The sequence below is a fragment of the Vipera berus genome (assembly GCF_964194415.1).
Source record: "Vipera berus genome assembly, chromosome: 5".
Taxonomy (NCBI): Eukaryota; Metazoa; Chordata; class Lepidosauria; order Squamata; family Viperidae; genus Vipera; species Vipera berus.
The window spans coordinates 29069191-29082195 of record NC_138207.1 but is presented as its reverse complement, the minus strand read 5'-3'; the positions used below and the strand labels follow the sequence as shown (position 1 = coordinate 29082195).

Below are 13005 nucleotides of genomic sequence, written 5' to 3'. Positions count from 1 at the left end.
CCTCAAAAAATTGTAAAATACTTATTGACTTATGGTAACCAATTACATAAGAAACATTAGAAATTCTAACCAAGCTATACCAGAAAATCTGGAGAACAACACAGTAGCCAACAGTTTGGAAGACGGCACTCTATATTCTGAAAGCCAAAAAAGCAGACTTAACAGACTGCGCAAACTATCATGCAATATCTTTACTTTCACGTGCTATCAAAATAATGCTTAGGATCATCCAATGCAAAATACAGGCCTATTTAGAAAATGAGATGCCACATATTCAAGTTGGGTTTTGAAAAAAAACTAAGGAAAATTAGACATTATTGGTGATGCATGCTGGATAATTGAGAAAGTGAAAGAATATCAAGAATAAATCACTGCATACTTCATTGATTATAGAAAGTCCTTTGATTTGTGTCAATCACATTAAGCTGTAGAATATGCTCAGAAAAGAATGGGAATATAGCATTGTATAATCATTTAGAATTATTTTCAGCCTTTGAAGCAGCATTTAAAACCAAAGGATTTATCACAGAGATCCAAGAAAACACAAGACAGACAATCACACTTCACACCAGAAGAATCAAAACCAATGCAAAACAGAGGATAGAGCAGCTTTCAAAAAACTATGTGAATATGTAGTCTGAATATTTGTTGAAAGAATCTCTGCCCATTTTGTTACATGGAAATTAGAGTTGGGCATATCAGGGCAAAAACAATATTAAGCTGATCAGTTGGAATACAGTATATAAGAAATCTATGTTGCAAAAAAGAAAAAAAATACAGTTAGAATGAATATTATAGAAATGGATGGAATATAAGACTAAGTGACAAAAAAATAACCGCAACTATGTAACAAATGAAGTTGTAATAAACTACTTTCAGCTACGGTTTATTACCTTCAAAGTCCTTCATGGCACAGGGATGCACTACAAGCATGTTTTGCATGATTTGCTTTTGCTGTGGCATGGTATTTTTATATCTGATTTACAGCAGTCCTTGACTTATGATCACATAAGTGGTTGTGGCAGTTATTAAGCAAGGCACCCATTCCAGCTCTCTCCATTGTGATCAAGTGAAGGATGGTGACTCAGGGGATGGGGGAAGCCCCAGAAGGCTGCACTGCAGCACTTACCAGCTCACACATGGCTTGCACGAGGCCTCCCATGGCTTCCTCCCTCCCTACACAGAAGCCAGATGGCACCATCCCAGAAACGAGCACCATTATGGGAGGAGCCATAATTCTCAACCCATGACAATTATATTCACCCCAAAAATGGCACCTGCTCCAGGATGGTAGGAAGTGGCCTCTGTGTGAAAGTTAGTTTCCAAATATCACCTTTCAGAAAGAGAAGCTGTCAATGCACTGCACGGCCTTCCTATACAGAAACTGTGTGCTACTATTTCAGAAGTAGGCGCCATTGTGGAAGTGACCACAATTCTTGAGTTGCAAGAATTGTGATTGTTTCTGGGATCATTGTATAGGAAGGCTGTATGGCACATCAGCTGCCTGTCCTGGAAAAGCAAATTTCAGAAGAGATACATGGAGTGAGACATGATGGGGCATGGGAGGCCCAAAGGTGTGGGAGCAGGAAGCAGGTCCAAGGCCTGAGGGGACCCAGCTGGATGGGAAATACACCCAACTACAATATCCTTGATGTTTGTCATAAGGGCAGGCACATTGCCAAGTGGTCAAATTTTATTCATGTGAACCCAGGGGTGCTGCAGGAGCCATAACTTCATGTATAGATCATAAGTCCCTTTGTTCAGCCATTGTAATTTTGAATCAACTAATGAATGGTAGCAATTCAAGGATTATCTGTACTGATTAAATATTCATTTGTCTAAGCATTTTTGTGGAATTGCCTTATTTAGCTTATGTCGTAACTGGGCTCAGAGCAGCATATATTCCAAATTTGGTAAAATTAGAACATACAATACACATTATAATAAATAGCAGACCCACAATTCATAAAGTGCACAATGTACTGTACAGCTTACCTTCTTTAGGCCTTGGCTAGCTCAGGAAGTCCTGCTCTCTCCCTCCTGGTCTGAGACTGCAGGACAAACCACAGCTACAATTTTTCCCAGGTATGTGAATTCAGATTGTATAGAAGAGATATCCCAATAGTTTAGCTCTGAAAAAGCTTTCTTTTTTCAAGCCAGTGGAATATGTCAGCAAGTTTACACTTTAAATTTACTGAAATAGGATCCCTGTTAAAATAGCTGTAGTCATGTATAATAATAAATCTGGAAACAGCTTAGCATTTATCTTCTACACTGTTCTTTGTTTTAAAATTGTGTCCACATGCTTCACCTGTTGCACTATACAAAACAACCATAGTTTCCTAGGTCTGGAAAACAAAAGCTTTCAGCATGTTTAATTTGGAATTTTAAGGGGGGGGGGTCCTTGGTGCTCTCTGAGCTTCCTTGTTTTCTTGCAGACATTTCATTACCCTAAACTAGGTAACATCATCAATGCTAGTAAGGAGTGCTGTTTGCTGTCTGTTTATAGTCTGGTGTCTTGCCTGTCTGGGTGGGTGGGGACAATCTGGGATTCTTTGGTTAGGCTGTTTACTAATTGGAATTTGGATTCCTTTCAATCAGAAAACCTCTCCTATTCTTCAAACAGCACAGAGGGAGCTTCAAGGCACATTTTCACAGGAATAAATTTCATCATAGAAATGGAGCATAAAATAATAACGGTGACAATAAGAACAAAATATCTCTAATAAGGCCACCCAACCAGAACAGTGCCTTATCATTTTGATTCTACAAGAGATAGAATTCTGGCTTCAGGGCTTCCCTCTGGTTTTTGAAAAAGAAACAGGGCGGTGCTGGACAAACTGGGTGGAGGAAAAGAAATCGGCAGGTGACAAGATCAACTTTTCCAGGGGTGGAAATTCAAGAATAGGACAACTCCCTCGCAAGGAGGGAGCGGAATCAAATCGTCCCTCGTCCCGCTTAATAGACCTGAAGAACTCCGTTTATAGCTTGGAAGACCGCAACGAATCCGTGGCCGTTTCTTGTTTACTATTTTTTTGCAAGAGTGTTGCCAATCAAAGCAAATAGTGGAGCAAACCCTGCGCCTGGCAAACCCCTCTATCCCTGAGTTTCGAGAGGAAAGGAAAACTTACATTTTACGTCCTTGCCAGGGAGTTACTCTAGAGTAAACGCGTCGGAATCGCCTTTGCAGAAAGGTACTTCCAGCCCCGTTACCGTTCGCTGATCGGTATGTGTGTTTTGCTTGTGAGAAAAACGGGAGCTTTGCGACTGTCTCTGCCTCTTCCCGCCCTGCTCCGGGGGCCCTGCTAGGGAACAGGATAGGGCGGGGAAGGCGGCAAAGAGCAAATGGAGCTAGATATGGGAGTCGCATACGCCTGAGACTGTGGTAGTTAATGGCACATCTGAAGAACTCGCTGCTTAATTGCCAGCATTCAAATGACGGAAAGATAAGGCAGAGAGAGTTGCGGGCTGTGCCTACGTCACAGGACCAAGCCCGTTGTGTTCATCGCTATGAGATCAACAACCGAAATCCGTAGGCTTGGTCCATAGGTCTTTGCCACGGATTAAGGGTATAACAAAGCATGCATTGTGCGTTTCCTCCATCCTGCTTGCTCCACCACCCCAAGTGTTTCGGTTTTTTTGGTCGATGGTGAATCTTGGAATAAGAAATGAAGAATTGCCTGAAATTCAGTCCGAGGCAGGTGCATTCTGGTAGCACAAGCTCTTCCCATTTTTTCCCTTCCATTATAAATGAATTTGCAAAGTCGCGTGGTCGCACAGAGAGACGGACACTTGAGCTGGGTAGTATTTCTTTTATTCGGATCAGGAATGAATCTGGGACAAAGGGGTTTACCTGGTGTTTCTTATACCTGCCCAGGTGAATGATGGCCAATAGAATTGAACCTGGGCTTCCCGCCAGTGCATGTGGCCAATAGGTTTAAACCCTGGCTTCCCGCCAGAGCTGACCATGCCGGGGGCTGTCAAACTTGCTCCGTCAGGCTTTTCCCGCCTCAGCGGTTATCGCCTGGAGTTGACCAGCCCCTTGCTGCGCTGGCATTTCCTGTGTATGCTAGCAGCATACACTACAGAATTTGTTTAGTTTATTCAATTTATTTTGACTTAAGACGTCAGGTGTGCCTGGGAAACTTGTTGGGTACTCAAAAAGGTATTGACTGACGCTCCTAATAAGCCATGGGCATGGCGCCAGTCTAATTCGCGTCATGGTTGTTGTGACAGGAAATGGGGAAATGGAATAAGAACTTTTCTTGGCAGCACTGAATTGTTTAATGTAGAAAGAGCAAAGTAATCTAATGAAACAATTAAAATGATCAGTGGTTGTTGGAAGTGTCGGGCAGCTAATTTTTATGCTTGTTTATTAGCTATGAAATAGAAACATCATTACTGAAGTTGTAACAGTGTCAGAAAATTATAACGTAGAGTAGAATGTTTAGAAATAGGTAGATGGCTTTTTTCAGCTGTCAGAAAGACATTTGTAGATGTTTTCTTTTTTACTTTTCCTGGCACATCTGGGTTTGTTATCTCAGAAGATCTGGACAATACAAACTGGATGGGTCAAGATAGATCATTTTATTCCTGAATATTAATATTCCAAATTTAAATTTGGATGAAAAACAGTCTACTTTTAAAATGAATTTAAGATTATAAACACAGAAGCATGCTATTGAAATATAACCACTTATTCTAGAGGAACATAAAGTTTAAAAGACTGTAGTTTTAGTTTGCTGAATTGTCAAAGTACAATTGTATTTATTTAAATTTATTTTTCCTATTAAACTAATCAGAGGTTAGAAATAAATTCACGGAGAAAAAGAGGAATACCAACAACAGTGCCAGATTTAGACATAAGCAAACCACAGCTTAGGGCCTCACAATGCACAGAAACTCACAAAATTTCCCTTTGTTTTCTTGCTTTTACAATTCCGTGTGGCTTTTTAGGTGTGCTGCAAAGTACAGGTAGTCCTCCTTTGACATTGTAACAAGTCATTTAGTGACTTTTGTTACAATGACACTGAAAAAAGTAACTTATGACTGTTTTTCATACTTATGATCTTTGCAGCATTCTCATGATCATATGATCAAAATTCAGATACCTGGCAACTGACTCATATTTATGACCATGGCAGCATCCCTGGGTCATATGATCACCTGCAACCTTCTGACAAGCAATATTAATGGAGAAACTAGATTTATTTAACAACCATGTTACTAATTTAACAGCTGGAATGATTCAATTAACAACTATGGCAAGAAAGGTCTAAAATGGGGCAAAATCACTTAGAAAATGTCTCATTTAGCAACAGAAATTTTGGTCTTAATTGTGATCATAAGTCAAGAGAAAAAAGAACCATCTAAATTATAAATATATAATCAGTAAAAACATTCATTTGAAAATTATTTCTATTTTCACCTCAAATAATTTGCTATTAAATAATTAAAAGTCATACACATGTTTTCAGGTTTTTTTGTGGCAACCCAAGTTCCTATTTTGTACAGACCGTTTGGTGTAACTTTTTAATAGGGGGGGGGTGTCTCTAAACTTATAAAGCTTAGGGCCTCATCAAGTCTAGATCTGGCATTGCAGCAATTAGCTGCTTCAGACAACAGAATAAAATGAAAGTAACCTGTCCCACCACCCACCTTGAATTTTAAGCAATATCTGTTTACCAAACACCTATTCACACTATTTTTCAAAATTAATTTGCCCCTAGTATGTAGCAAAAGAAATCTCTTTTTGTTTTGACTCAGATAATTACCATTCCGAAAATTGAATATCACAGGAGTAGATGGGAAGACAATTCTGGAGAATTCAATTCACATCAAAAATCTCTTAACATTTTGTCATACTCTGTTCCGTCATAGAATGTATTTTACTTTTCTGTTTTTTCTTTTTGTTACGTAAAGTAATACTAATAGTAGTGTTGTAGCCAGGGAAATTGAATCATGTCCACTCGTGTTTTTAAATGTACATTTAATAAAAAAAATTCAATAAAAAAGTTCTATTTAAAAACACGGCACCACCCCTAAAATGACCCTCATTTTATCAGTAAGGTAAGAATGTTTGAAGTACAACACCGGAATGTGATGCCTACAGAAACATGGGTCTTCCGGTGTTCAAAGCAAGGGAATAAAATGTGACTAAATGAACTCTTGTAAGTCAAGGGCTACCCGTAACCGTGAGCCACCCAAAGTGATTGGCAGGCCAGCGCCGTATCAATTGCATTTCTGTATAAACAGCTCCACCAACTGTGCAACACCATAAAAAGAAAAGAGAATCTGTGAGGAAAAAGTAAGAGAAACACAAATTTCTATATTTTAGATATCTTGTGGGCTGGATTCTATAGTCAAAACAACTATGAAAATGAGGAAAATTTAATTATATGCTACTCCTGGAAAACGGAAGTGTTTTTTTTTCCTCTTCATTTTTCCTGAATTGGGATTATTTGCAAAGAAAACTATGGAAGTATATAGGATTCAGATTCTGCTTTTAATTAATATTATATTATCCACAGGATCTTGTTGTATGTTGTTGCTTCTCCTGGCAACTGTATGGAGATTCATATTCAGTTCCAGCACAATAAATATTCTTCTCTAAATAACATTAATGAAAAAGGTTTTACTATTTGTTTCTTTTCTTTTTTTTTGGTAAGGTCATTTCTATTCTGTGTTCTTGTTGCTTCACAGTGTTTATGCAGCAGCTGTTTTGTTTCCTAAATTATCATCCCGAGAAATTCTTTTGTTCCTTTCCTCTTTCTTAAAAGAACTAAGAAATTTCTAAAAATATCTCTTACATTATTCCACCTTAATCGTCCTTTTGGCTATGCTCATTTTAATTCACATGTTTAGCAGTTAATTGATTTTTTAAAAAGTAAATTGATGTTCTGAGAAAAGGATATCAAAAAGTTTCACTTCAACAACAAATGAAACTCCATTCCTTCCCCCCTCAAAAAAATATATCAAAGCTATATATTTAGTATATTTTAATTCTTTCCATTGTTTTAAGATGCTTTTAATATGTTTAACTGTAATGTATTTTAATATACTGTTTTTTAAATATTTTACTGTTTTATATTTTAATAAGTTTAAAAACTGTAATATATTTTTTGAATTGTAAGCTGCCCAGGGTGGCTACGGAAATTGAAGAAATAAATAAATAAAAATAAAAGATAAAGCAAACAAACAAACAAAGAAGCTCATCTTTCCCACAGATATGACAAATAAATGAAAATTAATGTTACCAGAAGGATGCAAGTAAAACTATCAGCCAGGTTCATGACAATATGCTTTGGTGCAAAGATGTTAGGTGAAGCCATTTTGGTGTTCCTTCCTATTTTGCCTACAGATCAGCATCATTTGTCATAAATAAGAATTGCAAATTTTGCCTTATCAGAAAAGTTTGTGCGGCTGCACTGATTGACTTAACTCACTCACTGACTTAAATACAATATTTCCACTTATTATTATTTTCGTCTCTTTGGATCAGTACTGGAATGTGAGATACTTTTGTAATAGTTATGACATCATTCTAAAAAATACTTTTAAGAGCATCCTGGTCAAAAATGGAAAATACACATCAGCTTAAACCATAACAATGAAGCTATGAGTAAAGGTAAAGGTAAAGGTTCCCCCGCACATGCGTGCTAGTCGTTTCCGACTCTAGGGGCCGGTGCTCATCTCCGTTTCAAAGCTGAAGAGCCAGCGCTTGTCCGAGGATGTCTCTGTGGTCATGTGGCCGGCATGACTAGACGCCAAAGGCGCACGGAACGCTGTTACCTTCCCACTGGAGCATATTTTTCTACTTGCATTTTTACGTGCTTTCGAACTGCTAGGTTGGCAGAAGCTGGGACGAGTAACAGGCGCTCACTCTGCTATGTGGCACTCGGGATTTGACCCGCCAAACTGCTGACCTTCTGATCGACAAGCTCAGCGTCCTAACCCACTGAGCCACCAATATGTCTTCCAAATTATTATCATGTTTTTCTCCAAGACTTCACACTGGGCATATAAAGTTCCTTGGTTGCAAAGAAGAAAAAGGGATACAACAGACAGAACCGTAGGCAGCAATCCTACTTCTGCTCTTATGAACTGGAAAAATCATAAGCTTATCAATACTTAATATATTCCAATACTGAAGGATAGATGAAGACTGAGCTTAGAGTGTCATTTTACCTCAAAATGAAAATCCCTATAACTATTGCATGATAAACAAGGTCAGTGCAATTTCAAAATGGTTTCTCTGGCCTCATTCTGGATAACAAATCTGGGCAGGCAGATGTGGTTCTTCTGCTTAACATATCCAATGACTGTGCCTAGTGGTGCTTGAACCTCAAGCCTTAAGGGGGAAAAAACATTAATTAGAATTAGAATAAAGAACAGCATTTGTGTTAACAGGATCTTTAACAGTTAGAGTTGAAAACACATGGAAAATCAAGGCAATAAGTAATCAAAAGGGAGTTAACTGCTGATGGGGAACAGAAGATTTTTAATATGTTGTTTTTGGATTTTATGCCCTGCTTTTTGCTTTCTTTTTGTGTTAGTATTAAATCAGGAGCAACAGGAGATTGACTTGCTCAAAATCACTGAATGAATATCCATATGTACACTAGCATATTTGGGTTGTAAAAATCTGAATGACCACTATATGACAGCAAAGAGTTTGCATTTTCTCAATCTCTTTGCTTTCCCCTAATGGTCATAAGGATTTTGTAGCTTATATTTGGTACCTGTCAGACCAATATGAACCTGAGTCTCCTTAATCAATCCAGCATTTAACAGCTATACCATAGTAGCCCTTATAGTGACGTTCTAGAGGGAGACGATGACTTGGGGAAAGCTATTGTACATTAAAATGGACAGGGGGGAGTTGAGTTTATCTTTTGTAGGCAGCAAATACAAGGACAGCAGCAACAGACACAATGGAACTCCCTTGACAATTGAATGACTGGTTGATTTGTATTATCAAAAAGTTTTATGGTAAATTATCTGAAAGGCCCATAACGGTGCAGATTATAGTCATCATTTTCTTCAGCTGCAAAGTATACCCACTGCCCTGTGGCATTTTTTATTTCATACCTATTACAAGTTTCATAGCCACTTATCACTGAAAAAAACCCAAACACTGATAAGTTAAACAACTGTGTCAAAGTCATCCACATATTACTAAAACTTGCATAACAGTGCACATAGGCAACAGTTTTGAACCAAGATACTTCAAATGGCCTATCTTATGGAATGCGTCCAAACTTGAAAAAATTCGTTTTGGTGTTAATGTATGCATACAGTAGCCCAAGAAGAAAAAACAGAAGTCATCTATAACATACAGCGTAAAGAGTGTAACAACCACAAGGTATGACAAACAGGACGAAGACTATCAGATCACATCCATGAACACACCTAGTAGTCAGAAGACTAATGAAAAATCATTAATTTCACAACAAATGAACAGACTTAACCTAGTTTCAATTGGGAAATTGTAAGCATCCTAAATCAACCTAAATCCAAAAAATGCTGGGGAATTCCTGGAAGCTTGGCACTCAGACAAATCAACTAGCAACAGGATCATAGAGATAAATAACATTTATACAACATGCAAAAGATAAATAAAAAATCTAAAAAGAAAATTAAAAAAACTAAAACTACTGGATCTTTTTAAAAAAAATCAGTAATTTTAATTAAAAATCAGTAAATAGGAAGTTCAAGGCTGTATACTGTCACCCTGCCTATTTAACTTATATGCAGAGCACATCATGAGAAAGGCAGGGCTAGATGAATCAAAAGTTGGAATTAAGATTGCCGGGAGAAATATTAACAACCTAAGAGATGCAGATGATACCACTCTAATGGCAGAAAGTGAAGAAGAACTAAAAAGCCTCTTGTTGCAGGTGAAGAAGGAAAGTGCAAAAGTTGGCTTGAAACTTAACATTAAGAAAACCAAGATCATGGCATCCGGCCCTCTCAATTCCTGGCAAATAGATGGGGAAGAAATGGAGGTAGTGACAGATTTTATTTTCCTGGCCTCCAAGATCAGTACAGATGGGGACTGTAGCCAAGAAATTAAAAGATGCTTGTTCCTGGGGAGGAAAGCAATGGGAAATCTAGACAGCATACTAAAAAGCACAGACATCACCCTGTCAACAAAAGTGTGTATAGTCAATTGCAATGCATGGCAGTGAAAGTTGGACCATAAGAAAGGCTGAGCGCAAAGAATTGAGGCATTTGAACTATGATGCTGGATAAAACTCCTGCGAGTCCCTTGGACTGCAAGGCGATCAAACTGGTCAGTCCTAGAGGAGATCAACCCTGACTGCTCTTTAGAAGGCCAGATCCTGAAGTTGAAACTCAAATACTTTGGCCACCTAATGACAAGGAAGGACTCACTGGAGAAGAGCCTAATGCTGGGAAAGATTGAGGGCAATAGAAGGAGACGACAGAGAATGAGGTGGCTGGATGGAGTCACTGAAGCAATAGGCGTGAGCTTAAATGGACTCCAGAAGATGGTAGAGGACAGGAAGGCCTGGAGGAACATTGTCCATGGGGTCTCGATGGGTCGGACACGACTTCGCAGCTAACAACAACAACAACAACAAAATAGGAAGTTGACATTCTTCAGCTCCTAGTATCAACTTTCATTACAAGAAGACCTTTCAGAACACAAAATAAAAATGCTATGTGATAGCAGTCCATACTTGTGTCCTAGGAAGAAAAAAGGTGAAGATAAAATTGGGTGATAAATACATCTTGAACAGTGAAAACAATATCTAGACTGAAAATGACAGCCGCTCTCAAAACTTTCATTTACCACAAAATAAACTAGCGGCTGTCATTTTCAGTCTAGATATCAAGAAGGGGAGCTATTTTTGTTCATAAAAGACAGTCAGATAAATCAGAGATTTCTGTGAAGAAAATATTATTTTCATTTCTTTCCCTTTAAAGCAGAGGTCCCCAACATTTTGGACATGAGGGACTGGTTCTGTGGAGAGAGGTTTTTCTGCGCACGAAGGGGGAGTGGTTTTGTGTCCTGCCTGCATCCCGCAGATGTGGCTTTGCTTGTTTGGCATGGACCAGTTTCTGGCATGCCGCAGCCCAGTACCAGTCCATGGACCAGGGGTTGGGGACCCCTGCTTTAGAGTTCCTCAACAACCCACGGAAATAATATAAGAGGTAAGTCAACTCATGATTACTCTTGATTAAATTATATATCTAGAGCACCTTCTGCAGACTTTTTCTTTGTAAATAATATAAATCTAAATAATCTAAATAATGTTCTGTATTCTCTTATGTCTGCATAAGAGGTTGGTTTTAAGCCAACATCAAAGTTGTGGGGTTCTAGTTTAACAATACCTGGAAGCTTTGTTTCCTTTATAACAGGAAGCTGAATTTCCAGATATTGTTGAAGTACAATACCATCATTTTGGTGATGATGTTGTCACTCTAGAATACGCTTACATTTGAACCAAATTTATCTATTTAACTGAATGCAGCTTTATACATGGCTACTTGACTCTCTCCCAAAGGGCTTTTTGTAATGGTTGAACAGAACTGGACTTGAAATTTAATTCTGATGACTTTTAAATTTTAATCAAACAGCTACATTTTACAAGCTACAAATTTCATTTTTTAAGAGTTGTGAAAATGTAGTTTATTACTTTTCTAACCTTTACGATAAAACCCATCATGAATACTGGTGAAGCAGTGGGTTGCATGTAATTCACATTAATCATGTTCCAGTAGGAAAAATTATGTGTACGAAGTATGTACGGTACCTTAATATCAGATGTAAACAACAAATCTTATAGCTCATGTATAGGGTGGAAAATGAATAAAGTATTGTGGAATTTTCTTGCTGTAAATTTGTCAGTACTAAACACATATTTAGTATTTTAAATTACACAGCATCTAAAATTTATAAAGTGGAAATGCAAGATTTAAAAATCTCCAAACACCCAGTAATATTTCTTGAAAGCTAACAAAATACATACTTTCCATGAGCTCAAGCTGCTGGTCAACTATCACCTGATCCATCTGTTACAATGGTTAAAAAAATACAATATTAAAATGAAATGAGTGTAATTATTTTATTTTCAACAGTCACTGTTTTATCATAGCATACATGAAAAGATACCTTTCTATTTTTTCTGTATAGAATACATTGTCATTAAAATGTAAAATGAGGACCCAGATTGTTGGGGGCAATTAAGCTGACTTTGTAATAATGCCGCTTGGGGGGTTTATGAAAGCCCTAATAAGCAGGCATATACATAGAATGAAGGCTACTGCTAAGCTTGTAAGCCGCCCTGAGTCTTCGGAGAAGGGCGGGATATAAATGGAATTTTAAAAAAATGTAAAACATTGACTGGAATCAATAATAAGTTATTAATATAAATAAATATAAATTATAATTGATTATTAATAGAATTATTAATACTGACAAGGATGAGCAGAGCAACTCTTGAGCGAAAGAGAGCTTGCACAAAAAAAGAGGATACTGAGAGTAGTTAAGTTTACACAGCAACCACACAGATATACTGAGGTGTGTACAAAAGTTTTACTTGTGGGATAAGACAATAGCACAGTCCAGGAAAAAACAGTCCAGGTCATACACGAGTAATGAAAAGATAGCAGATAACAACAGTCCAAGGATTATCCGATACAGAGTCTTCTTACCAGTCCGTAAGTCAAAACACAGTTCTACAGGTTTAGCAAAACAGTAGCAAACCCACAAACCATGATAAACAGCAAGTAACAGTGAGAGTGAACGTAACAGAGAGAGAGAAGCTATGTCTCTAGCTCCCTCTTATGGCCGTAGAAAACAGCGCTGGCCAATCATTAGAAGGTATGATGCAATGCATTACACAGTTAAAGTGATACATTACAGTACTATAACAATGATACAATTGTCATTTATATATATTGCTAACTCAACCAGTTTGGCCACAGACATATACCTAACATTCTCCCCTTTGGGTAGGACAATATATTACTTTTTTA

At 37.8% G+C, this 13005-nt stretch overlaps 1 protein-coding gene across 7 annotated transcripts in view; it reads right to left on the bottom strand.

Annotated features, from left to right (window-relative positions):
• The window catches only part of LOC308668920 (phospholipid scramblase 1-like), a 37666-nt gene extending 25650 nt beyond the window's left edge, over positions 1 to 12016 (bottom strand). For 3 of the 7 annotated variants that reach the window (XM_081329210.1, XM_081329208.1, XM_081329214.1), the window contains exons 1-2: positions 3132 to 3264; positions 1996 to 2051 (exon numbers count right to left, since the gene is read on the bottom strand). The gene's annotated coding sequence lies outside the window, so the exon portion shown is untranslated. Of the gene's footprint in view, positions 1 to 1995; positions 2070 to 3131; positions 3297 to 11996 lie in introns of those variants that run through there. The other 4 variants (XM_081329209.1, XM_081329212.1, XM_081329211.1 and 1 more) reach the window with 4 other exon arrangements.
• Between the last annotated feature and the right edge of the window lie 989 nt (positions 12017 to 13005).